We start from the raw sequence: 26,998 nt of genomic DNA, 5'->3' as shown, positions 1-26,998 counted from the left end.
GCACTAACCACTAGTGGGGTTGGGGTGCCACTGAGCCTGCCTAACAAGGGACCTTACCTACCAAGCTCGCGCTGTCCTAGGGGAACCCACTTCCCACCTCCCCCACCCAGACACCTCGTAATGCGCGCAGAGTCAGCTGAATGAGAGTGTACTTACCCCCTTGTGGCTGCTGTGATGCCCTCAAGCGCCCATCCAACTCCGGATATGCCACCGCCAGGATCCAGAACATCAGGGGGGTCATGGTGCGACGGGCACCCCTCCCACGTTGGGAGGCCATCCCCAGCTGGGCCTCCCCTGTCTTCTTGCTCCAGCGGCGAAGTTCCTCCCATCTTTTCCAGCAGTGGGTGCTCTGTCTGTGGTGGACCCCCACGGTCCAGACGTCCTTGGCGATGGCACGCCAAATAGCCTTCTTCTGGTGGGCGCTGACCTAGAGGAATAGTACAGGGGAAAGGAAAATCTTTACCCGTCCGGACTGTCATACTCATTGGCCCACGTTCCCACCCTTCCCCTGACGCACATACACCTACCGTCCGCACATGCAGGCCTCAGACCCCCCCCCCCATTTATCTTTCATCCACACCACTCCAAACAGGCATTGCCCATGCAGCATGCTTACAGTGTACTCACCTGTTTGTCTGTAGGACCGTACAGTTGTGTGTACTGGTGGAGCACCCCATCCACTAGTTTGTCCAACTCCTCCGAAGTGAAGGCAGGGGCCCTTTCCCCAGATACATGAGCCATCGTTGCTTCCAGACTGAGGTCACAGCAGCACTTGCAGTGTAGGTCCTCCCCGTTGAAGGTCAGGTATCAAGTGAGGGAACAGATAGAAAATGGTGGTCACATCTGTGGCGGTGCGTACCGTCACCGCCGGCGTACATCATCATTGGCTCCTGGAACCCATAGGGCCCAATGTTAATCAATGCAGGATTGCGCTGCGGTCTTCGACCGCCTACCACGACGGTGTAGAACGCCAGCGCAGTTACCTCATATCCCCTTGTCCCACCTTACAGGTCAGGCAACCGCCATTTCAGGGGGCCACATGGCATTAATCTAACTGCGTCACATCAATGTAGGCCTTGAATACACACAGTAACTGTCACATTGCGGATTAATAAATGTGTGCAAATGACATTTGTGATACCTCAGTGTTGGCTGACTCTCTGCTCGCTGTTCTTCTCCATAGGGCACGTCCGCTGGGGCAGGTGATGAGATGGCGGCATCCTCCGGTGTACAGACCGCTGGTGGACCTGTCGACAATGGAAGAGAGACACGTAATAGTCACCTACAGACTTGATCGTGCAACAATCCATGAACTGTGTGCCCAGTTGGAGCCAGACCTGATGTCAGCTATCCGCCATCCCACAGGAATCCCCCCTCAAGTCCTGGTCCTGTCAGTACTCCATTTCCTGGCAAGTGGTTTCTTTCAAACTACAGTGGCCATTGCATCAGGGATGTCCCAGCCAATGTTCTCTAATGTGTTGTCCAGAGTGTTGTCTGCCTTGCTGAAACACATGCGCAGCTACATTGTGTTCCCTCAGGTGGAGGATTTGCCCACAGTGAAAGGTGACTTCTATGCTCTGGGACATATCCCCAACATCATAGGTGCCATTGATGGGACACATGTGGCCTTGGTACCCCCCGCAGGAGTGAACAGGTGTACAGAAACCGGAAGAGCTACTGTTCGATGAATGTGCAGATGGTGTGTTTGGCCGACCAGTACATCTCCCATGTGAATGCCAAATTCCCTGGCGCAGTGCATGACGCTTACATTCTGAGGAATAGCAGCATCCCTTATGTGATGGGGCAACTCCAGAGGCACCGTGTGTGGCTAATAGGTGAGGACAAGGACCCTATACAGTGTGAATAGTTTTCTGGGAATGGGGTTGTCCCTACGGGTTAGTGTGTGTCTAACAGTTGTCCCTCGATATTTGAAGGTGACTCTGGTTACCCCAACCTGTCACGGCTACTGACCCCAGTGAGAAATCCCAGGACAAGGGCAGATGAACACTACAATGAGGCACATGGGCGAACTAGGAGAGCGATTGAACGCACCTTCAGCCTCCTGGTTCCGGTGCCTCCATTCTCTCTACTGCTCACCAAAGAAGGTGTGCCAGATCATCGTGGCCTGATGTATGCTGCACAACCTGGCTTTGCAACGCCAGGTGCCTTTTGTGCAGGAGGATGGTCCAGGTGGTGGTCTTGTGGCAGCTGTGGATCCTGTGCACAGTGAAGAAGAGGAGGCAGAAGAAGAGGATATCGACAACAGAAACAACATAATCATGCAATACGTCCAGTGAGTCACAGGTAAGAAGATGTCACTGCCTCCCACATCTCATACTATTGTTGGAGCTAGCATAAGTCTGTCATTTTCACTCAGTGTATGGACCCTGACTTGTCACTTTGGCTTTCCATTTCACAGATGTGGGTCCCATTTTGTGCCCTCTGCTATATTTCCTCCAGCCCTACAGCTGTGTTACATCGGTATGTGAACAGTTAAATTGTCATTGCTATATTCCATGGTTATTGCAATTACACGTTTGTGAAAGCACAGACTGACTCCAGATTGTTTTGTGATTGAAGTGTGTTTATTTCTGTGCAAATAAGTGGAGGGGTTTGTAAAATGGGCAGGGGGATGGTGGAAGAATGTCCATGGCAGAGTCCATTCTATTTGTTTCACAGGTGCATTGTCCAAAGGGGCATAGGAAGTGGAGCAATGGCAATTGATGGAAGGACAGGGTGACTCAGTGGGACAGAAGGGTGACATTCAGGGGGGTCTCATTTCCTGGCAGGGGTCTTGGCAATGTTCTCTGTCTTGTTCCTGGATCTCAGGGACCGTTTGCGGGGTGGTTCTCCATCTTCAAGGGGTGGGGTGCTGGTGTTGTGTTCCTGTGGCGGTGCCTCCTATCCACTAGTGCCGGCGGAGGTGGAGGGCTGTTCATCATCCAGGCTAGTGTCAGGGGCCCCTTGTTGTGCCACAGTGTCCCTCCTGGTGTTGACAAGGTCTTGCAGCACCCCTACAATGGTGACCAGGGTGTTGTTAATAGACTTCAAGTCCTCCCTGATCCCAAGGTAGTGTTCCTCCTGCAGCCTCAGGGTCTCCGAAACTTGGCCAGTACCGTTGCCATCGTCTCTTGGGAATGATGGTAAGCTCCCATCATGTTGGAGAGGGCCTCGTGGAGAGTGGGTTCCCTGGGCCTGTCCTCCCCCTGTCACACAGCAATCCTCCCAGTTTCCCTGTTTTCCTGAGCCTCTGTCCCCTGAATCATGTGCCCACTGCCCCCAGGTCCCTGATTGTCTTGGGTTAGTGGGTTTGCCTGGGTTCCCTGTAGTGGTGGACACACTACTGATTGACGTGTCCTGGGGACAGAGGGATGGGCCCACTGGTTGGGTGCTGTGCTGGTGTTTCCTGAGGGGGGAGGGTCTGTGGTGGCTTGTGCCAGTGTCAGGGTGAACCGACTGTCCCGAGGTCCTTGATGGGCCGGGCTGGTCATCTTGATCCAGTTGTGCAGAGCTGCTGTCATCACTGTGGGTCTCTTCTGTGGGGGGACTGGACATGTCTGGTACCTCCTGTCCGGTGACGTTGGGTTGGGGTCCTGGAGGGGTGTAAAGGCATAATTATTGCATCTGTGTGTGCCATTGTGTGCAATGGGTGAGTGACCCTGTACTCCGGTGCTTGCATTCTTGTCTTGGTCCTTGTGTGATATTTGGGTTGGGGTCTGTGTGGGTATCTGTAGTGGAGATGCTTTGGTGATGGGTGTCCATGCTTTGGTGTTGCATGCAGGGCTTGGTGTTGGGATGGGTGGGTTGTGATAGTGGGGCATATGTGAGGTGTTGGAGTGATAGGGATGAAGGTGAGGGTGGGAGTATGTGATGGCATGCAGATAGGAGGGGGGATATAATAGTAAAGCTTTGACTTACCAGAGTCGAGTCCTCCTGCTACTCCTGCGAGGCCCTCAGGATGCAGTATTGCCAAGACCTGCTCCTCCCATGTTGTTAGTTGTGGGGGAGGCGGTGGGGGTCCACCGCCAGTCCTCTGTACAACAATCTGGTGTCTGGAGACCACGGAACGCACCTTCCCCCGTAGGTCGTTCCACCTCTTCCTGATGTCATCCCGTGTTCTTGGATGCTGTCCCACTGCATTGACCCTGTCGACGATTCTGCGCCATAGCTCCATCTTCCTTGCAATGGAGGTGTGCTGCACCTGTGATCCGAATAGCTGTGGCTCTACCCGGACAATTTCCTCCACCATGACCCTGAGATCCTCCTCAGAGAACCTGGGGTGTTGTTGAGGTGCCTTGATGTGGTGAGGGTGGTGTGTGTTGTGATGTTTGAGGGGATGTGTTGTTGTGTGTTGTTTTAGGTGCGTGGATGTTGTGTAAGTGATGGTGTTGTGTGTCTGTGGATGCTGGTGTTGTTGATGGTGGTGTCTCTCTCGGCTGTGGTATCAGATTTCTGGTAGTAAGGGTTTGTGGGTGATGTGGGTGTGTGTTTTATATTGGATTGGTGTGGTGTGTGCATGTGTATCAGGTGTGTGTATTTCGAATTGTCCAATGTGGTTGTGTTTTGTAAATGTGTGTGTATTTTAAGCGCAGCGGTGTGTACCGCTAATGGAATACCGCGGTTAAAAGACCGCCGCGTGGATTCGTGGGTCGTGATAGTGTGGGTGTATTCCTGTTGGCGTGATGGTGTCGCTTTTGTTATCGCCAGTTTATCACTGACCTTTGGTGTGGTGGACATGTGTGGGTGTCTGTATTATGGTGGATTCCAAGCTGTGGGTCGTAATAGCTGTGGCGGAATTCCGCGGGCGCAGCGGTATGTTGGCGGTCTTCTGCATGGCGGTAAGCGGCATTTACTGCTAAGGTTGTAATGAGGGCCAGAGTGTCTGTGCAAACTTGTGTCTGTATGTGTAAGCATGTCTGTGAGAGTGAGAGATAGGCAGTGAGTAAGAAAGAGTGAAACTGTATCAGTCATTGAGTGTGACTGAGTCAGAGTGAATAAGAATGAGAGAGTGAGAAAAATAATTACTGGAAGTGAGTGAGTGAGAATGAATAAGAATGATTCTGAAGAGTGTTAGAGAGTGTGTGGGAATAAGAATGAATGACCATTTAACAATGAGTGAGTATAACTTTGAGTGAAAATAAGGACTGAGAATGCGTAAGTGAGGGTAAGAGCGAGCGTGAGAAAGTATGAGTGAGTCCGATTAAGTGTGAGTGAGAATAAAAGTGAGTGTGAGCTACTGGACACGAGTGACAGTGAACTAATGTGTGAGTGAGAATCTGTTTTTGTGCTTGCAAAACTGCAGTTAGTTCTGTCAAACTGAAAGTAATTCTTGGCTTCTGAATGCACCATTGGCAAAATGCTGGTGCTGGCATAATAGAGGCAATTCTTATTGTGACAATAGCCTGTGCTAAATATTGTCATTGACATACCAGTGGTAGTACTCATGACAAAATGTTCTTGCATTTTAATGGTACTTCTTCGTATAGAGGCATGTGTGGAAATTTGCTAGTACTAATATACTGGTGGAAATTCTTAGCTTGGGCACCCATGGCAAAATGCTGGGTCTGGCGTATTGGAGGTAATTATTTGCATACGGAAGGACAACAATGGAACTCAGTCGCGGCTCGTGGGTGTTACAGGGGGTGGGGCGGCACGCGGTGGGGGAAACAGTGGAGGATGGAGATGGGGAAATATTAAAAAAATAAAAAAAATAGCAAAAAAAAAAATTACCTGCACGCCGTTCTCCGCTGCTGCTCCTCCGTCTCCTCAGCAAGCTGCAGGCACAGGCCCCCAGCCTGCCCTGCGGCCAATCCTGACGCTGCTCAGAGCAGCGTTAGGATTGGCTAGGAGCACCCAACCAGGGTGCTCCCAGGCGTACTGGGAGCCTGTGCCAGCTTTCCCCAGCCCGGCAGCAGTGTGCTGGGCTGGAGAGAGCCTACTGCGCATGTGTGTTTGGCCGGCCCAAGATGGCCAGTCAAACACACATGCACACTGAGGGGAGTGCACAGTGCACTCCCCTCGTCCCTGTCATCCCCAATGCCCGCCCCTTTAACAATTTCTTAATCCTTTTTATGTCTGGCTTGACAGCAAATCTGACTGGGAGACCTGTTGTTACCTGGTGTCTATGTACATAGAGTGAGCTTTTATTTTACCCAGAGGAGATTTTCTCGCTCATCTCATGTTATTGGCTGTTTGTTGTATCCTTCTCCCTCTTATGGAGAGCTTGCATTGTGCTGCATAAGTGCCTGTTTTACATTTCAAAGGTGCTGCATCAGCACACATTAAGACCCTCATTTTGTCATTGGTGGTAAAACCTGCCTACTGTCAAAATACAGTCACTGCGGGTACCATCCGTCTGCCATATTATGATTACTGCCAGACTTCCGCCACAAGAAGGGTGGAAATCCAGCAGTGATCATACTGGCGGACGGTGGTAAGCTGGTGCTGCTACCACCAGCACCGCCACGCCAGTCGAATGCCGCCAGCCGCATCATGACCTGTGATACAGCCTGGGGGTGTTCTGCTGGTGGGCGCTACTGGCGGTGGCAGCGCCCCTTCCCGTTCTCTGCCGGAAGACCTCCTCAACAAAGGTAGGTCGGGCTTCCAACAAGGGAGCGGGGTGGGAGGGTAGGTGGTGTTGTGTGTGTGTGTGTCTGGTTGTGTGCATGAATGTGTAAGTGTGTGTGTGAATGCATCTGTGTGTGTTGTGTTATTTGGTATATGTGTGTGAGTGAATGCATGTAAGAATGGTGAAGTAAGTGTGTGTCTTCATGTCAGTGTGATTGTGTGTAAGAATGTGTGTGAGCATGTCTGGAAGTATGCGTGTATGAATGCGTGTACTCCAGTTATTGGGTGTATGCGTGGGGCGTGACCACGGGTGTGTGCTTGTATCTGTGAGAGGATTGGAGGGGGGTGGGGGTGAGTGAGAGATTCGGAGGGGGTGGGGGGAATTTGAATGGAGGGGAGTTGAGGGGTGTCAGGTGTGTGTTGGGGGGATTGGGGAGCCGGCTACCGGTGAATTCCCTGTCACTTGTAGGGCCTACTGCCACGGTTTTCGTGGCGTTGCTAACGCCACGAAAACCATGGTGGTAGGCAGGCTCAAAATGCCGGCGGCGGCACTATGCCGCCCGCCGGGCTGGAGATTGACATCTCCGGCCCAGCGGCTGATACCACCATGGGGGTATGAGTGGAGAAGTGCCAACCCGCCATTCTCATAATGTGGTGGTATGTACCGCCATCCTGTTGGCGGTACTACCGCCACATTAACACTCACCGCCGGGTTCATAATGACCCCCTCAGGTCTTTATCTCGGAGATGCATTTATAGAGAAACAATTGCTCTTTGCTTTGTATTTTCACAAGAGCAGGCGTTTTTAAATGTTCCACACAGGACTGCATGTCATAACTGTTGATTTTGCCAATGCTTATTACCGAGTTGCAGCATTGGCGTGAATAAGTAGGTTTGTTATTCCTGTAATTGATATTACTATAGTCTGAACTCTCCTTACAAAATTAATTTACAAGTGAACTCAAATCAGTCCCTTATAATTAAAACAAAGTCACCAATGCCATGTAATGAAGTATCACATCTGAGGAGGTATGTAGGGCGTGGCTGATACACTGCCCTGTTGCCCTTCACTCAAACTGAACGTGAAGTGATCTGAGTGTGTATCTAGCTTCCAGAGCTTTAATTTTCCTGAGACTTTCAGCTTTGTTTCATATACAATTACATTTCAAAAGAAAAAAATACTAGAAGTATAATTGCCTCGTTAGGTAAGCTATGTGGCAAAACCACACCTCGGCATCAACCATGGGCTTAACTTTGTTTCCATGCTCCACCGATGTTCTGTGCTTAGTCTTGCTGGAAATGTCCTCTTTGTGCTTATTCACATGGTTAAAGAATGCAACAAAATTGCCAGCAGTAACCTTTTCTTGTTCTTTATGACTTTGGAGCAACTGGTTACATCCAAACTTCAGTAACTGCTATTCTACTGTAGGATTTTGTTGAAAATTGCTAGACTTCATATTTTTTAAAATGTTTTAAATCCTCCTGCATCAAAAAGGTGTCTTCATACATGCTGGGAGAACGTATTACTTTTTATAAATGCTTGCTTACCTTGAACGTTAAATGAAACTCTACCTTCAGTAATCTCTGCTTTCTTTAGTTCTCTAGTTCTGTGCTACTGTAGTATACGTTAATTGCATTTTTGCATTTGGATAGCGCGTCATACCTGTGATGGGGTGCCGAGGTGTATTATTTAACAGGTAGCATAAGGAAGTTCTAGGCTCTTAAAGAGTTGTATTTGCTGTGAGGCCTGTATGGGAAATGTTTTGGTGGTGTTCTCCAGTGACTAGAGTGGCACTCTGATCTTGCCTTGGGTTGTAGTTGTTAAATGTGAGATGGCGCGCTCTCAGTTGAGATCGTATCATTACTATTTCATAATAATAAATTATACACATACTCTTTAAGCCTGTTTAAGAAATTTATATTTACTCATGGTTAAAAAAAAAAATATATATATGTATATATATATATATATATACATATATATATATATGTGTGTGTGTGTGTGTGTGTGTGCATGTGTGTATATATATATATTATTATATGCTAAACATGTTAATAGGTCATTTCATAGCTCATAGATAAGTTGTTATATTAGGTACTTACGAATCCCTGCTTTCTTTTTTATATCACAATGTGCAAATGTTATCTTAACTATTTAACAGCAAGCATTTCGCTATTCAAAAATTTAGTTAAGTTAAAAGAATGTTAAAAAACTACACTTATTATTAACTTCAAATATTATAAATCTTGAAAGTCTGTGTTTATACAATACTACTTTTCTTCTCATATTATTATACCTATTATATTCCTTGCACATATATTCCCTTACTATGTATTTACATATCTATTCATTTATTACTCTAGTCCTACTGCACTAGAGAAAAATACAATTAAATCCATAATTAAAATTCAAATTATAAATATGTAAATTAAAAATACATATATATTAATTAAATAATAAATAAATAAAAAATAATATAAATTGTACTCTATCATAAGCTTAACTCTGTCTCCCCATCACTCTATGTCTCTATCAATCTATCCCCATCCCCACTCTGACTCATCCCAAACCCATTCTACTACTTTCCCTGTTTAAGCTCTTCCCTCCTCTACTGCATCAAGCTCACCACAAACCTGTTTACAACCATGATGTCACAAACAACTCTACTAAATTCGCCCTCATTTATCTCACCTTTGACTCATCCAGAACCCTCCTGCTACTATGATCTCCCTGGCTCCTTTCCACAGACTCTTCCCTCTTCTATATCTCCTTTTCTCATCCCAAGCCTCATCCTATTACTATAAACTCCCAATTAACAGTTCTGGATTCTTTTCTCCTCTATTACTCTAGTCAATCCAACTAACAAACTCACATATCCTCTGCTCAAATTAACTCATATTAATACTAATACCGTACTCATATTTCCCTATACTAATCGACCACTAGTTCCGGAGTAGCATGCTACTTGCCAAAAAGAGCTTCAACGCCTCGTCAGGGGTAGTAAGCGCTATATAAAAACAATTACAGTAAAGGAAGGCGGGGCAAATGACAAAAAGCTGGCTCAGACATTCCAGAGATAACTTTTAATATATGGGAAATCTATGCTACACAGATGGCATTAATGACAAAATTCTTAGAGGGCACCCATGACAAACTGCCATCCCTGAAGATAATCTTTACGTGTGAGAGCACACCCAGCATATGGAGAGCATCGATTTCATTGGACTGGTTCACCACAAAAGATCGGATGATTTAATGAGTGCTCTTTCATTGCTTATTTTATTAGTAAAATTATGTGAAAATTGTGATTTTTTTCAGCACTTTCTTCTGTAGGGGGGAAGGCCCCTGCCCCTCACACTCAAACCCTTCCTGGAAGAAGTTGGGCTCACTCGTTACTCTCCCTACCTACCACTCAGGAAAAGTGTCATCATGGTTAAGGTTATGAGACATCACTAAGCGGGTCAAAGGTCATATGATGTCACTTCCTGTTACGTAATTGTGTGTGATGTCACGTCCGCTACCCCTGGCATTCCGGTTAATTGACTTCATGATCTAAATCAAGCCCATACCCCTAAAAAGCCTAACGATTTTGTTTGTGATGAAACAAGATAGTTTTATTCATCCACTGTGATTCTGAACAAGAGAATGCCTATGAAGATAAACAGTTTGTAATGATTTACAGTCAACAAGTGTTTTACTCTGGCAAATAGTACCACTAACCTTTCTCAAGGCAATGAGATTTTTTATTCACATGGTCATGCTATCTATCACTAGGTCAGTGGGTTAATATTTCAGTCTCAGTGGGCTGTGGTCTACTCTAACGTAGCCTCTTCCTATCTACTAATAACTAGGCAGGAAGATTACCTTAAGAAAGCTACAATGTGCTACAAGCTCGAATGGAACAAATGGCAGCTCTAAACCCTTCCCTCCAGCAGGAGTATTCTCTTGGAATAGCTGTGGGTGAAAAAAAATCATAGTTACACCAAATATGAACTTTTCGGAAATTGTTACTGGCTCTGACAAATGGTGCTACTGCCCTCTCCCCCCTGCATGATTTGAAAGAGTGAACTCCCCTTCCATCCCCACAACATTTTTGGATATGTTTTGTTTTTTGTCTTGGCACACACGACCACTAGAGTGTACTGTGGGGTCTGAAGGAAAGTACTAAGTGTTCACTACTTTAGGAATGGTGACTACTGTCAACTCATCGTACTTAAGAAGCCTGATATTGGTGGTAGTAAGTGAAGGTATATGCAGGGCAGGCATTATGGTGGTCATTATGACATTGGCGATGACAGTTAAAGTGACGGTAATACCGCCAACAGGCTGGTGGTAATTACTGTCAAATTAAGACCATGGCAGTGAGAACTCCCATAGACAGCCAGTGTACCACACCATTCGCCGTTAACACCACGCACCACGGCGGTAGCCACCAACAGCCAGGTGGAAGACAAGGTACTGCCCACCATATCATGACACTGTAATTCGCTACGATTTCCGGGGCAGTACCAACACCGTCAAATGCCTGGCGGAAACACATCACAGAAGACCATAGACTCACCTTCAGAGACACAGAAAAGATCAATGCCGCCATGGAACCGGAACTTCAAGTCTTCCCGATGCTCCACCTGGAACACCAATGCTAACGAAGACGACAACGGTGAGTACAGCTGCCTAGCACACAAGGGAGGGAGGGAGGAAAAGGAGAGTGACACACACACACACACACACATACACACAACACACAGCAGACACACAAACACCATACACACAACTAGCTGCGGACGAAAAACAATGGCACAGGACACATGTCATTATAATGCAAGGACTACAGTAAGGCAGTACTGAGAATGTAATGAATAGGAACAGCCACCAAATGAACCAATTGGATAACAAAGAGATATGTACAATTGTCCAGAAAGGGCCAATGCCCAGACCAAAGTACAAAGGGCCCACATGACCACAGGGCACAGTCCAAGGCCCAACTTGTATCCTGAAAACATCCCCACAGAAATGTGCAGGGGCATCATTTTGGAAGTGGGCAGGCACCTCAGGGGAAAGGGGGTTGGGGGGCACCTCAGCTGAAGTTGGGAACTTGCCCACTGGTTCTGGAGGGGGCTTTATGCCCATTACTCATTGCTGGGGAGTGCAAGGACACAGTCTCTCAGGTGGGGTACTTGCCCATTGTGGTGGGGCTCCATGCCCATTACTCATTGCTGGGGAGTGCAAGGACACAGTCTCTCAGGTGGGGTACTTGCCCATTGTGGAGGGGGCTCCATGCCCATTACTTATTGCTGGGGAGTGCAAGGTCACAGTCTCTCAGTTGGGGTACTTGCCCACTGGTTCTGGAGGGAGCTCCATGCCCATTACTCATTGCTGGGGAGTGCAAGGTCACAGTGTCTCAGGAGGGGTTCTTGCCCACTGGTTCTGGCGGGGGATCCATGTCCATTACTTATTGCTGGGAGTGCAAGGTCACTGTCTTTCAGGTGGGGTACTTGCCCATTCTGGAGGGGGCTCCAAACCCATTACTCATTGCTGGTGAGTGCAAGGTCACAGTCTCTCAGGGTGGGTACTTGCCCACTGTTTCTGAAGGGGGCTCCTTGTACAGCAGTCCCTGGAGGGTGGCCTACATGCCCTCTGCTGGAGGTGAGGGCTGCACTGTCTCAGCTGGAGGTGAGGGCTCTGTGACCACTGGTGGTGGTGGTGGTGTTGGTACCCTGCCAGCCTCTGAAGGAGATGAGGGCTGCTGTGTCTCAGCTGGGGGAGGTGCCTCCTGGGCAGCCTCTGCAGGAGGTGAGGGCTGCTGTGTCTCAGCTGGGGAAGGTGCCTCCTGGGAAGCCTTTGCTTGAGGCGAGGGCTGCTGAGTCTCAGCAGGGGAAAAGGGCCCCATGCCTACTGGTGGTGGTGGCGGGGTGGGTGACGGTTGCTGTGTCTCAGCAGGGAAAGGGGCCTCCTGGGCAGCCGCTGTTGGAATGGGATCCTTCCCCTTTCTGGCTGGGGGAGTGGGATCCTTCCCCTTTCTGGCTGGTGGAGTAGGATCCTTCCCTTCCTGGCTGGTGGAGTGGGATCCTTTACTGTCTTGCCTCCAGGACTAAGAGGCGCCTCCACTGTCCCCATGGACTGTTTGGCTGAGGTGCTGGGCTGTGTCGTTGGGACCCTACTTTTACGGGCAGCATGGGGAGGGTAAGGGAAGAGGTCATGTTGGGCAAGGAAAAGCTTCTTAGGGACGGTGGGGCGGGATGAGGGAGGAGGGATGGAAGTGGAGGTTGAGGGAGTGGTTGTTGGAGTACGTCTGCTGGACTTGGGTGCAGGTGCATGGGCAGTTTGCTGATGTGAGGTGGATGGCTGTTGGATGTTGTGGAGGTGTCTGCTAGTGAGGTGTGTGTGCTGCTTGGTGTGGTGATGCTGGTGGTGGATGTTGAAGCAGTGCATGCAGGTGTGAGTGTGGACGTGACTGTGAGGGAGGTGGAGGAGGGGGAGACAGTGGAGGCAGTGGATGTGGTTGTGTGTTCAACTGTCTGGTGTTTGCGTGAGTGCTTGTAGACTGAAGTGTGGGGCCTGTGTTTAACTGTGCCACTCTTGTGTGATGTCTTGTGTGCATGCTCATCTGTATGTGTGCATTGGATTGTCAACATCAGGAGAGTGCGCGCTCTACGGGCGACGTAAATGCAAAAACCCAGTCCTAATGCAAAGGCATATTTCATGCATTGTGTTCCTATGCAGTATGTTAACTTTTTGCATTGCAGAGCTTCTACCTTGAAAAGTCATTAATGCTGTTTGTATTTAATTGTTCATTTGCAAGGCTTGCAGGACTACAGGGTGTGGTCCTTTATTCTAAGACCTTCTAGAAGTCTTTCTTGCAGCATGGTTGGGTGTGGCTCGTGGGCGGGCTTGGCTCTATATAAGGGAGCCAGCCCAGCTCCACGTGCTCACTATTCGGAGGTCCAGGTGCAGAGCAGCAGCATTTTCCAGAGTTCCTGCCCCGGAGGCCTATCCTGTCATTTCCAGGCCTACCCTCGTTTATTTGGTGATCTTCCAGCAGGGCGGTAAGGCGGAGGTCGGGTTAGGCCCCGACTCCGTTTCCAATGACACTCAAGTTTTGGGCCTAATCTTGACATCATGTGTGCAATTGTTTTCCTGGCATTTAATTCTTGATTTTCAGATCAGCTTGGCATTTGTATTGTGAATTCCGAATCGGCAACAGTGTGCGCGATTCATTCCTAGCATTTACTTCTTGGCATTCAGATAGGCAGGGCGCGTGATCATTTCATGGCATTTGTATTGTGAATTCCAAATCGGCAACAGTGTGTGCGATTCATTCCTAGCATTTACTTCTTGGCATTCAGATCGGCAGTGCGCGCGATCATTTCATGTCATTTGTATCGTGAACTCCGAATCGGCAACAGTGTGCGCGATTCATTCCTGACATTTACTTCTTGGCATTTAGATCCGCAGTGCGCGCGATCATTTCATGGCATTTGTATCGTGAATTCCGAATCGGCAACAGTGTGTGTGATTTATTCCTAGCATTTACTTCTTGGCATTCAGATTGGCAGTGAGCGCGATCATTTCATGGTATTTGTATTGTGATTTCCGAATCGGCAACGGTGTGAGCGATTCATTCCTGACATTTACTTCTTGGCATTCAGATCGGCAGTGCGTGTGATCAGTTCATGGCATTTGATTCTTGATAATCAAATCGGCAACAGTGTGCACGATTCATTCAAGACATTTAACTTTTGAAATACAGATCGGCAGTGTGTGCGATCTTTTCATTGCATTTTAATCTAGATGTTCGAATCGGCAACAGTGTGCGCAATTCGTTCCTGGCGTTTAACCTTTGAAATACAAATCGGCAGAGTGCGCGACCATTTTCTAGACATTGAAATCTAGATGTGCAGTTTGATTGAGGTGCAATAATATTTCCTGAACATTTGAGTCTTGGAACTCTTAATCAGAGTGTGACGTAGCAGTGTTATTCATGATTCTAGTACAGTTCATTCATGCAGAGAAAACCAGGTGTTCTTTAACCTTTGTTATAATACAGTGACTATTCCAAGAACTAATTGTAGAGTATTATTCAATGGTCATAGTATTCTTGAAACACAGATTCAAGAGTATTATTCAATGTTCATAGTATTCTTGAAACACATTGAATAGAGTGTTAGTCAATGTTCATAGTATTCTTGAAACACAGATTCAATAGAGTGTTATTCAATGTTCATAGTATTCTTGAAACGCAGATTCAATAGGGTGTTATTCAAGGTTCATAGTATTCTTGGAACACAGATTCAATAGAGTGTTATTCGATGTTCATTGTATTCTTGAAACCCAGATCCAACAGAGTGTTATTTATTGTTCAAATAGATAATATGTTAATTCTTGATTGTTCATATGAAAACCTTGTAAAACCTTTTCTTGATTTCCAGGTACCTAGATTCGTGAGGCCTAGTTATAGTGAAGCCTTGGCCTTTCATGTTTTCAGTGTAAGTGTTTATTTGAAACAAATCTTATTGAAAGTCATTGTGATTAATCTTGCAATTGTGTTGTTTAACCCTTGCTTCCACAGGACTCCTTCCCCGCTGTTCCCAACCCAAAAACCCATTCCCCCACTTGGCCATTCTTTAACTCTCTGCTATATTACTAGCGGAGTTTGGAGCTGCCAAGAGGTGGACATGTTGGGAACATGCGCAAGTCCCGAGGTACTGGTCTCCTTGACAGAATAGTGAGCCCACAAATTCTTAATCCTCCTGGTTTGCACTAGGTTCTCAATATGGCCCCATGGGACGATTTACTTCAGGTAGTTATGCAGCTCCAATTAGATGTAGTTGAATCTAAAAATATAGCAACCAATCTAGCAGAAAGGGTGGATCAGTTACAAAACAGAGTGGGAAAGATGGAGCAAAGTACTTTAGGTGCGGGTGGGCTTAATCCTTTAACTAACATTTCACTCTCAGTTCCCACACCCATTCCTTTGGCTCCCCCAGAAAGGTTTTCGGGTGATCCTGAGAAAGCACAAACCTTTTTGACTCAAGTAGAATTGCATTTTACATGTCGACCAAACACTTTCCCTGATGCCCAATCCAGGGTGGCCTTCCTGCTATCCTATTTGACTGGAGACGCGGCCACTTGGGCAGTCCCTCTTGTGTGTAAAGACAGTCCCCTGCTTTATGATTGGAGAAACTTTGTCCAGGAATTTGAAAGAGTGTTTGATCGAAGAACAGTTACTTTATCCGCAGACCGAGAACTGTTAGAATTGCGACAAGGCAATAAAGACCTAGGCCCTCATTCCGACCCTGGCGGTTTGAAACCGCCAGGGTGGAGGGCAACGGAAGCACCGCCAACAGGCTGGCGGTGCTTCCAGGGCTATTCTGACCGCGGCGGTAAAGCCGCGGTCAGAAAAGGGGAACCGGCGGTTTCCCGCCGGTTTTCCCCTGGCCCAGGGAATCCTCCAAGGCGGCGCTGCTTGCAGCGCCGCCATGGGGATTCCGACCCCCTTCCCGCCAGCCTGTTCCTGGCGGTAAAACCCACCAGGAACAGGATGGCGGGAACAGGTGTCGTGGGGCCCCTGGGGGGCCCTGCACTGCCCATGCCAATGGCATGGGCAGTGCAGGGGCCCCCTAACAGGGCCCCACCATGATTTTCACTGTCTGCTATGCAGACAGTGAAAATCGCGACGGGTGCTACTGCACCCGTCGCACCCCTGCAACTCCGCCGGCTCCATTCGGAGCCGGCTTCCTCGTTGCAGGGGCTTTCCCGCTGGGCCGGTGGGCGATCTTCTGGAGATCGCCCGCCGGCCCAGCAGGAAAGTCAAAATGACCCCTGCGGTCATTTGACCGCGGTGCGGTCTTTGGGCGGTATCCGCCCGGCGGGCGGCCTAGTTTCTTATTTGGCTAGTTTTAATCGGCTGATAGCAGAAACATCCTGGCCTGAAGAAAAGCAAGCAGCCCTGTTCTATCAAGGACCTGTATAGTGGACCAGACTCCAGGAATGAGAGCAGAGGGTCCCTTTGTCATGTAAGGACATCCCTTCCCCCCATCCTGCTCCATTCCTACCAGAAATGTTAGCCCCAAAAGGTTGAGAAGTAGCTGAAAGGCGAGGCCTCTACCTCTTTTGTGTCTTTTGTTTTAGGTTACCCTGACAGGAAGCCCTATCACACCTTCCTGAAGATACTACAAAGCAAAGACAATGTTCTGACCCGTCTGGAAGGAATACAGTAAGCCCAGGAACTGCTTGAAACTTGTCCCTGATCTGGACCTATGGAATACAGAAACTTTATCAACAAATGTGGTGTAGGGATAGGCAGGAAAAAACTGTTTCCAAGGATTTCTCATTGACCAGTGCCAGGGGTTCCATAACACTAGAGACTGGAAAATACGAATGTGCTTCAAGATTCGAGTGACTGACCACTAGCTTTCCCTCACCACGTTTGGGAACAAGTATCTGGAAGGATCTGCACCATCGGGTGAAGCCTGTGGTTCCCTGCAGTGTGTCCCGCTGCAAGATTGCTTCATGCTGACGTTTTAGCACCTACTGGTCCCTGGAGGATTGTGGATAACAGCTGGTGAGCTCTGCAGTCTGCTCCACAGTTCCCATCAATTAGTGCCAGAATGACCTGATGCTAGGAAGAATGCAGTGGCCCACTGACACCAGAAAGCACCAACGAAGGGCTGGTGCTACACTGAGATAGCACCTGCAGTCAGTGGCAACTATACCTCCTGATCACTGCTTTGACGTGTTCTGGACTTGTGTTTGGTCCCTCAGAAGATCCAAGGAAGGCATTCCCTGGTTCCTGAGTGAAGCGCAGCCTCCATTACCTAAATTGTGCAACCTTCTGGGCAGCCTCGCTTTCCCTTACTTGGAGGCATATGTCTGGGGACTGGGAAATCAGAGACAGTGGCAAAGTCAGCTGGGTTGGGACAAGGAAAACTCTGACTGTCCCCCTCATTTGTGTATGTATGAAATAGTATTGTTCAGTGGAATGTATTTACTTAAGACATAATGGCAAACGAGGAAAAATGAATAGGGCAATATTCATAGACCCATTTATACCTTGATGCAGCGTTAGAGGTCCGTGATATGTCCTCCATCTAGTCACATCAGTTGTGTCATTGTAAGGGTCTGTCCCTGCAACAAAACCTGTCCGTAAGCTGTCTTCTTTCCTGGGTTGTGTGACCTGTGCCTTAGCCTGCCCTTGTTGTGGAATCACTATTATGGGTTGTGGTTGGAGTGGAGCAACCACTGTAGATAGCTGCTTCAAAGAAGAAGCAGCTAAGAAGATAAAGGTTGGGTTCTGGGGCACCTGCAGGAGATTCTCTTTGCCATTGTGACAGGGACACCACCTTCTGGAATATGCATTCTCCGACATCATTGATCTGAAAGCGAATGCTGATACCGACGGCAAGCAATAACTTGAGGGTTACCACAACATTTACATTTAAGGTGGTGCAGCCCTCAATATCAAAGGTATCCTTGGAGGGAAAATGCCATACTGTTGAATCATTAATTGCTGTGAAATCAACGGCCAGTGGAGCTCCTGGATTCCATAAAAGACGTGTCAAATTTTCCCTTGTTTGGGACCAAAGCCTATAAATAAATTATGGCGCCTTATTGTTCTTTTTATGAGACATTTAAAGTGGACTTTTCACCCAAAAGTAAACATTGTATTTATTAGCAAGTAGTCCGAAATCCTACATGGCATGCAGGTGGAGTATTCTACTATTTCTAAGTATCAAAGGAGACCCAATGATAAAAAATGCTTCTAGTGTTTATTGTGCTCCAAAGCACAAAGTAAATGGCTTTGCATTTTTTACTACACTGCTCATTTGTAGCAGGGCAAAGGCTAGTTACAATATGGTTTGCTCCCTTCTGCAATTGCATTGAGGCAGCCACAAAAATGGTGAATTAATGGAAAAATTGAAAAATTATGGAATGGTACCCTGAGGATTCGCCACAGCCTGATTTTAGCATCCAGGAGGAGGTGCTAATCGAGCTGAGCTTCACAGCTGCAGCTCATTCAATCCTCTCTGTGAAGACTATATTGGCAATTGAGTGCTAGTTTAATGCTTTCTTTCATCAATAGTAGGCTTTCGAGGAGGGTTTCTACATGTTTACCTGAGTAAACTTGTTCTGACAAATCTTACTTTAATCAAATCTGTTAAGTAAATTCTATGTCAGGACCGAAGGCGAGGATTACACTTTTCTTTCCTCACTTCATTCAAACAACAGCCAAGTTTAATAGAAAGACTTCTTTTCCCATCAGTATATGGGAAAAAGTAATATTTTCAATAACATCAACAACCAATCAACTGTCCTTCATAGCAACAAAGTCCTCTGTCACTATTTTCTCCTCCTCTTTCTTCGCTGCTTATGCAGCTGAGCTAAGTGCCTTGGCCTTCATGTCTGTTCTTTCTATGTATTTGCTGCTTACGTGTGGTTTTGCTTGTGAAGGTATCTGCCGCAGGAATGCTAGTCACTCCTTTGTGGCCGCTTCTTTCTATTTGCACCTCAGCGGGTCTGGGGTGTGGCTTGTGAGGTCCTCCGACCTCTAGAGGGCACCGCCTTCTGAGCGTGACCTTTGCTTCTCCGCTGGGAGCACCAGTCAGCGCATGCTGTTTGAATTTGTTATAAACAATAAAGCAGCGAGGCTGACCGAGCTCCCATTTTTCTGGCACCTACAGTGTGGTATTGTGCCCTGTCCTGCCTAGAGCCTGATGGCCCTGACTGGGGCTGATATGCCATTTTAGTAAGAGATGCGCTCACGTGCAGACATAGCACTTGCCCTAGTACATAACAGGCGTGCAGTGCCACAGGGGCCTTTTCCCCTATCGATATCCCTGTGAGGCGGAAAATATAGGTTGGGAGATCCCCACCCCTCTGTACCCTCTGTACACTGCCTGGCGGTCCAGGACCAGCTCCCATACACTGGTTGCCCAGTAAGAGTGGCCCTCTGAACAGCCTTGCAGCTAAGTAGCACCATGAGTAAGGGGAAGGATACTTATATGGAAATAGAACAAGTGACTTACCTTCCAATTGACAGTGACTTCTGTAGGATCATAGATACTTCCATTTGGGTGGCGTTGAAACAGGCGTCGGCCCCCGTGGAGCAGAAAATTACGCAGTTCACGGAAAAATGAGCCAGACCCCCCTCGTGGGAAGATACTTGGGGGCCTGTGCCCCTTCTACCTCCGGGAACATCTACCCCTCCTGCACAGCCTAATCTCAAACCTAAGAGGGCCCCTTGACTATGGCATTTACATGGACACTTTTGATCAGCTAAGGAAGGCCTTTATGGCACACTCCCTTCTGGAGGGGCCAGATGATGTAACCTCCTCACCCATAGGGATGCAAAGCCCTCCCACAGCAACTCCTGACTCCCTCCCCACTACCCGGATACGGACTCTCTGTCATCCGACAGAGACCAGCACTTGGGGTCTCGTCCTTGGCACCCTTCCAAACGGACCTCCGAGTCCCAGGCGGACGCCCAACCCCAAGGGTCATCCGACATGCTGTACCCGGACCTCCTCCTACACCCCTGCTTGGCCGAGTGGACCCCGGCAGACAAGGTAGCGATTTACATCGTGGGACCGCTGCACAAGCTGCTCGACAAAGAGGTCCGCAACTGCCTATGGGCCGAGTATCCCCGCCATTCCCTAGCCAACAAGGCAGCCGTGACCCCTGAGATCGATGAATGCATGGCCACCTTTTTGGGCAAATTCATGTGTTACCCGAAAAAACTGATAGAGAGAGCCTGGCAGACCTGCCAGGACAAACTTCTAGGTGTCTTGGGCCCTCTCACCCGGATCTTAGACATGGCGGAGGACGCCAAGGCCTCTGGCTCTATCATCTCTCCAGATGTCCTGTCCGCCTGGGCCCAGAGAGCCCTTATCTCTCTGGACAATGCCAACTGCGCCATTTTGACTGAGAGGTGCCATTCTCTTCATATAAAGATTGACCTCAAGCTTGGAGACCGCACTACGTCAGAAGCAAGGACTCTAGGCCATGGAGGTCTTTTTGGTAACCCTTTTGTACGCAAACTAGGGAAGTATGTCCAAACCTTTACACCACTGGAAAATGCCCAGACCTCGGTCAGGTGGATCTTGAACCCCAAGTTTTTCCCTGGGCTGGCCGAGGCAGGGGCCACTCAGTTGGCTGCTCGCAACCACAAGCCTCTGGCAGGGGTTCCACCTTGAAGAGAGGACAGTACCAAGACGCCTCCAGGTTTTAATCTTTCTATCTGACCAGGTCCTACCCCAGGGACAGAGAATCTCAGATTGGCTACAGGGTTGGAGGCGCCTCCAACTCCCAAGATGAGTGTTCCATTAATGTCCCATCACAGACTGGGGGGGCAGGCTGGGGAGGTTTCTGTCCAACTGGCAAGCTCTTACTTCTGATACATGGATGCTCCAAACAGTGCAAGGATTCCAGATAGAGTTTTTTGGTGCACCCAGTCAATGCAGGACCCCCTCCTTTAGTCTTTTGTGCCGAAGATATGGCTCTGGTAGATGCGGAGGTGGCGGACCTCTTGCACAATGGTGCGATTGTGGAGATGACTCCACACCCCCTGGGCTTTACCAGCAATATCTTTCTGGTGGACAATACGATGGTAATCAAACTGAAGGAATTCAACAAGTGGCTTGTCTACCGCCACTTCAAGATGGAGGAAATCCATCTCCTCTGGAACATCCTTCAACCCAACGATTGGATGGTGCATCTGGCCCTGAAAGACACCTATCTAATGTTCCCAATATTCAACCCCCCACCACTGCTCCCTCCGATTCCTGTGGAGAGGTCGAACCATCAAATTCACTTCTCTATCAATTGGCCTCTCATCTGCACCTAGGTGCTTCACCAAGGAGATGCGACCCGTGGTGGAATTTCTCAGAGCTCGGACGCCGACTTATAGTCTACCTTGATGAGCTCCTTCTTAAGGGACAATGCTCCCAACTTCTGGGGTCTCATCTGCATTTGGCGAGCTCCCTTCTGAAATTGCTCGATTTCATCAACAGGCCAAAATCCATCCTTACGGCGATGTAGTCTTTGGTGTCCTGGGATTTGTGGTGGACTTGATTTGAGGCACTCTAAGCCTCCCCTCAAGGAAGGTCAACAAGATCAGACACGAGCTGCGCAGAATAGTGGCCAAACCTTCCTCTTCCCTCTGGCAAATAGCCAGGATTGTGGGCCTGTTATCCTTGTCCACCCAGGCCATTTTTCCTAACCTGCTTCACTGTTGGGTCCTGCAACGCCTCAAAGAAGTCCAACTCAGGAAGGGTCTCACATACTCCCAGAGGGTCCTCTGTTGTAGGAAGCAGTCCCGGAGATCCAATGGTGGCTCGCTAATATGGAGGTCTGGAATGGCCGGGCGATTTTCAGATTGTCACCAGATCTGGTTATAGAATCCAACGCCAGCAGCTTGGGTTGGGGAGCAACCTGCGGGCCCATTTCCAACGGAGGGTTATGGTCATCTCAAGAAAGGGCAATGCACATAAATTTCCTCAAGCTTCTTGCGGGTTCTTTTGCGGTAAGATGTTGGACTGAAGACCGGGTGAAGTGTTGTGTTTTCTTAAACATGGTTAACGTAGATGCTGTGAGGTATATAATTTGCATGGGAGGTACTAGCTCCAAGACTCTGTCAGATCTGGTGAGGTCCTTTTGGGAGTATTGTCTAGAGAACCAGATTTCAGTGACAGTGAAAAACCTCATGGGGCAGTCCAACCATGTAGCTGACTCTCTCTCCAGGCACCTCAGGGATGCCAGTCTCTGGCAGTTGAACTCTCGCCTTTTCCGTGTGCTCCAAAATCTTTGGGGTACTTTCTCGAAGGATCTCTTTGCCTCCCGGCTGGATCACCAGCTTCCCAGATATAGCAGTTGGAGGCAGGATCTGGGGGTAATCGCCGCAGATGCATTTTTGCAGGTCTGGCAACTGGAACAGGGATATGTATTTCCCCCATTCACCACGATCACCCACCTGTCAGCACAGGTGCGGAGAAAACAGGCGGACTTAGTACTGGTAGTGCCGATCTGGAAATCGCAAGCTTAGTAACTGATTCTACTGGAACTTTCTTGGGATTTTCCAATCCTTCTATCCCTCCTTCTGGATCTCCCTTGAGATCCTGATGGGGATCCTCTCGTGATGACAAGGGCTCTTTCACTTATGACATGAAGGATTTCCGGGAACGCTGGAAAGTCCAGAGAATTTCAAAGCAAGTTGCCTTGCGCCTTTCTAAGGCATGGGCAGACAGCACTAATGATATTGATCAACATGGTCTCGGATGTACGGGCTACGGACATTACAGGTAGAGTTTTTACCCTAGAAGATGTTACGTTTCACATTTCTAGAAGAAGAAAATGTAATTCTCATGTGGTTTCTTACCCTTCCTTTCCAGACTCCCTGAAGTTATGTGTAATGCGTTGTATCGAGGCCTATGAGATTATGACAGTGGAGATCCATCCACATAGGGGAGGCCCAACTGCTGATCGCGCTCTGGAAACCATTTCAGGCAGTGTCCTCGCTCACCACCGTTAGATGGGTCATTGGGGCATGCAAAAGGCCGGTATTGAGCCAAGGAATTTGGTGCTCACTCGGTCAGAGGGATGATGGCCTCCAAAGTGTTCTGCCTTGCAGCTCGTCTGGATGACATCCTCAATGCAGCAGATTGGTCCTCGGACTCTATATTCAAAAAATGTTTTTTTCAAACCTATCCCAACAGGATGTCGCCAGTGGAGGCGAAGCTTTAAACTAGCATAATCCTCGCCTCTGGTCCTGCCATAGAATAAAACATTTCCTGCCTATTGTAATGTAAAGTTTCAATTCTATTAAGGACAAGGAGGTGAGGATTAACCCACCCGCCATGTCATGCACAATCCCTCCCTTGGATTTCATGTTGTAAAATTAGGCACTCATCTATTTTTGGAATTGAATACGGATTACTGATGGCATTCATCGATTCACTAAGGTTGCTTAATCTAAGACTTATAGGTAGTGTTGAAGACAATGCAGGTTTCCAGTCATTGGTTGTGTTGTTTATCGTAGGATCTGACAGTTCCAAACAAGAATGAGGGCGGGTGATGCTTGATCTTCGTCACCGGAAGAAAGAGGAGGAAACAACAGCAACAGGGGACTTTGTTACTATGAAGGACATTTGATTGGTTGTTGATGTTATTGAAAATGTTACTTTTTTCCATGTGCTGATGGGAAATTAAGTCTTTCTGTTAAACTTGGCTTGACTGCTGTTTGAATAAAGTGAGGACTATGCTTCTGTGTACTAATAGAATTGAAACTTGCTGTTACAATAGCTAGGACATTTTTCATTGTTCCCCAAGAATAGTTCCCACCACACTTGCAAATCAACCAACTTGGTGAATGCCCTTCTTTGTGAAAAATGTTCACTTTCAGATTAACTTTTATTTTATTTTTTCTATAAATGGCATTGTCTTTAAATCCATCTTTTTCCCCGATTTTCTCTTCCTCACTTTTTTCTTTCCCCCCCAAACCCTTGCTTGGGGGTCGTTTCCTCTTCTTTCCCTTTAAGACCTCAGATTTTATTAGCCCCCTCCTCCTTGACCACCTCCAAGTCTGCTGCAATCCTTGTTTTTTCCTGCAAGCGCCACCCATCATTTTCACTACTTATTTCTTGCACTCTCCATTGGTGTGATGCATCACCGCATATTAATGATACTTATTTGCTTATGATGTTGGGGCCGATAGGAGGAGCAGGTGAACTAGCCTTTTCTGGTTTATTTTATATTTTATTTTCTGTGTCCATTTGCTGTGACCTTGGCCAGATAGGCCTTTTGGTCCAACAAGCATTTCCTGGTGGGCTGAGCCCTAGTAGGCCGCTCCTGGAGCCTCTACCACTCTCCCCCCTTCCCAATGTTAGGAGGCAGAGGAACGTTTCAAGAGTGAGAGAAGGAGGGAGAGAGAAGATAGAACAAAAGTGATCAGAAAGCGAGAGGAAGGAAGGAAGTACAGGAGTGAAAGAGCAAAATTGGAGATGAAGGGAGTGGGGGCTAGTTTAAACATTTTTGCCGGGGCTACTTTTGTTTCCCCAGGCCAGCACTAGCTGTGACACAGAACTCTCCCAAGGTGTCAAAAAGTGAATTGCGAGAGTTAGGAACTACAAGGTCGCAATGGCTGAAACTCTTTTATAGTTGCAAAGTTTGAAAATTGCAGAATCAAAGGCTTTGTGACTGACAAACAGTGTCCAAAATGCATGTTACCAACCAGAAATGTATTTCCAACTTACAAAATGGCTTTTGAGACCCATTCCAATTGCAATTAAGAGGGTGTGAAAGCTGCTTGCTGCTCCTATTTGAAATTTGAAATGCAGTATGTCAGTGGTTTGAGACCACCATTGCAGTCTCAAACCACTAATCAGTTATATAAATCTGACAGGAACAGATTCGTAAAGGAGAAGCTGTCCCTTTCAAAACTGTGGTGGGCAGCTTCAAGGGGGGTGGGGGGGGGGGGGAGCAGCCAGTGGTACCGTGGATGACAGCATGCTTCTTGTACCACCACCTAAGTGTCATCAGTGGATGTCAGTCTTTCAAACTAATACTATCCCTTCTTTAGCTATGTGGACTACTTTAAAAAAGGCTTACTGTTTAAAAAAAAAATGCTGACATTCAGGGAATGCTGACACAGGGATGGAGGTCTGCTGTGCCAAAAGCCTCCATCTCTACATTAGCAGCTATTTGTTGGGGGACACAAAATGCCTCCTGCCATGAGGCAGGAGGTTTAGCGACTTCCTGCGATTATACATTTTGCAATGGGGCTGCTTTGTGCATAAGCTGCATCGCAGGACAAAGCCCTTTTCACAAACCAGTCTGTGTGCAATTTTAGCATATTCCTTCAGAAATAGGTCTAAAGACATCAGGAAACAGATGTTAACACTACGTCATTAAAATATTGAACATTTAGGGCCTGATTACAACTTTGGAGGAGGTGTTAATCCGTCCCAAATGTGACGGATATACCACCAGCCGTATTACGAGTTCCATAGGATATAATGGACTCGTAATACGGCTGGTGGTATATCTGTCACATTTGGGACGGATTAACACCTTCCTCTAAAGTTGTAATCAGGCCCTTAGTTCCTTCCACTTAGTCTTTCTTCTGTGTCTTTTAGCATGTTTCCCCTCTATTTCGTTACTTCAGGGAAAAGTTCATTTAGAGCATTCACCATTGTAAGAAACTCCTGATATAAATAAAATAAAAGAGAGATTGTACCAAGATTCGTGAGGCTCTGGGAAACAGAGGCCAATGTATGACGTTGTCACCTAGCTCTTGAGAAGCGCATGTGTCTGGCCTTAGCGTCGAATGATACTTGATAAGCCACAAATTCTGACAATTATCTCTGATTCACTGCACAGTTCTTCTGCCACACACTCGAGTTTGCAGTAAAAGCCATTACTGCCTGAAAGATGACTTTTCGAACTAGGGTTGATCTCTCTGATGTAAATATGCCAGCGAATTTTATAATGTATTGGAGAACTGTGATAATTTGTTAGGGAATGATATCATAAAAACTGTCAAAATAAGCAACAACTTTCACAATGGAAAAGTTTCATGTATTCATGACATCAGCCCAACTAAGTCACCTGCATCTATTGAGAACAGCTGATGAAGCCACACAGTATCACACACAAATGCATAGCTTCTGACATAGGGTTTTTTAATCAAATGTATTGACACAATGCAGTAGGTCGTAATAAATTCAAGATATATTCTACTGTGAAGCTGTGTTTATTTTAACATTGGATAATGTAGGCCTCGAACAAAATGGGTGTTGCTGTCTGCAGCCATCTTATGCTTGCGCATAGTCATCTCTCTTCCTTTCCTCACCATGCACATAGAGTGAGATAGTTATTTTGTAAATAATGTTTTGAAACACAGTGATATTCTCTCACGTGCAAAAACAACAAGGTGATGGGTGGAATGCTTTAATTAATCTCAGCCACTGGCAATCACTTGGGCCCGCATCCCAATCCATCATTTTTTTTGCCCACTGTGCCACCTCGGTTTGGACCCAGCCTTATGCAAATCAATCTTGACCCTGCTCCTAATGGGAACAGTCCAGCCCGAACTCCAAGGCCGGGTCCTTCCTGAACCGGAACACAAGCAATGTAGGACTAGTTTTGCCTTAGTTATGGCTCTTCAGTCTGGTATAGCTTGGTTCAGTGGCACAGTGAGCCTGAAACCCACAGTTGGGCATATCGGACGCACTTAGGGCAGCAAATACAAAAACAATTTGTGTCCCGGTTCAGGGAGAACCTGGCCAGAACCTGGCTCGAGATGAGTGCATACAAATGAAGACTCAGAATACACATTCTGTTAGCAATTTGCTAGATGCAAGGTGGAATTCAAAACAGCATGCATGTCTTGAAGACATGATTGTCGGTGAGAGAGAATGAGAAGAAGATGACAGATGA

The sequence above is a fragment of the Pleurodeles waltl genome, chromosome 3_1 (genome assembly GCF_031143425.1).
Source record: "Pleurodeles waltl isolate 20211129_DDA chromosome 3_1, aPleWal1.hap1.20221129, whole genome shotgun sequence".
Taxonomy (NCBI): domain Eukaryota; kingdom Metazoa; phylum Chordata; class Amphibia; order Caudata; family Salamandridae; genus Pleurodeles; species Pleurodeles waltl.
This window is presented reverse-complemented; position numbering follows the sequence as displayed.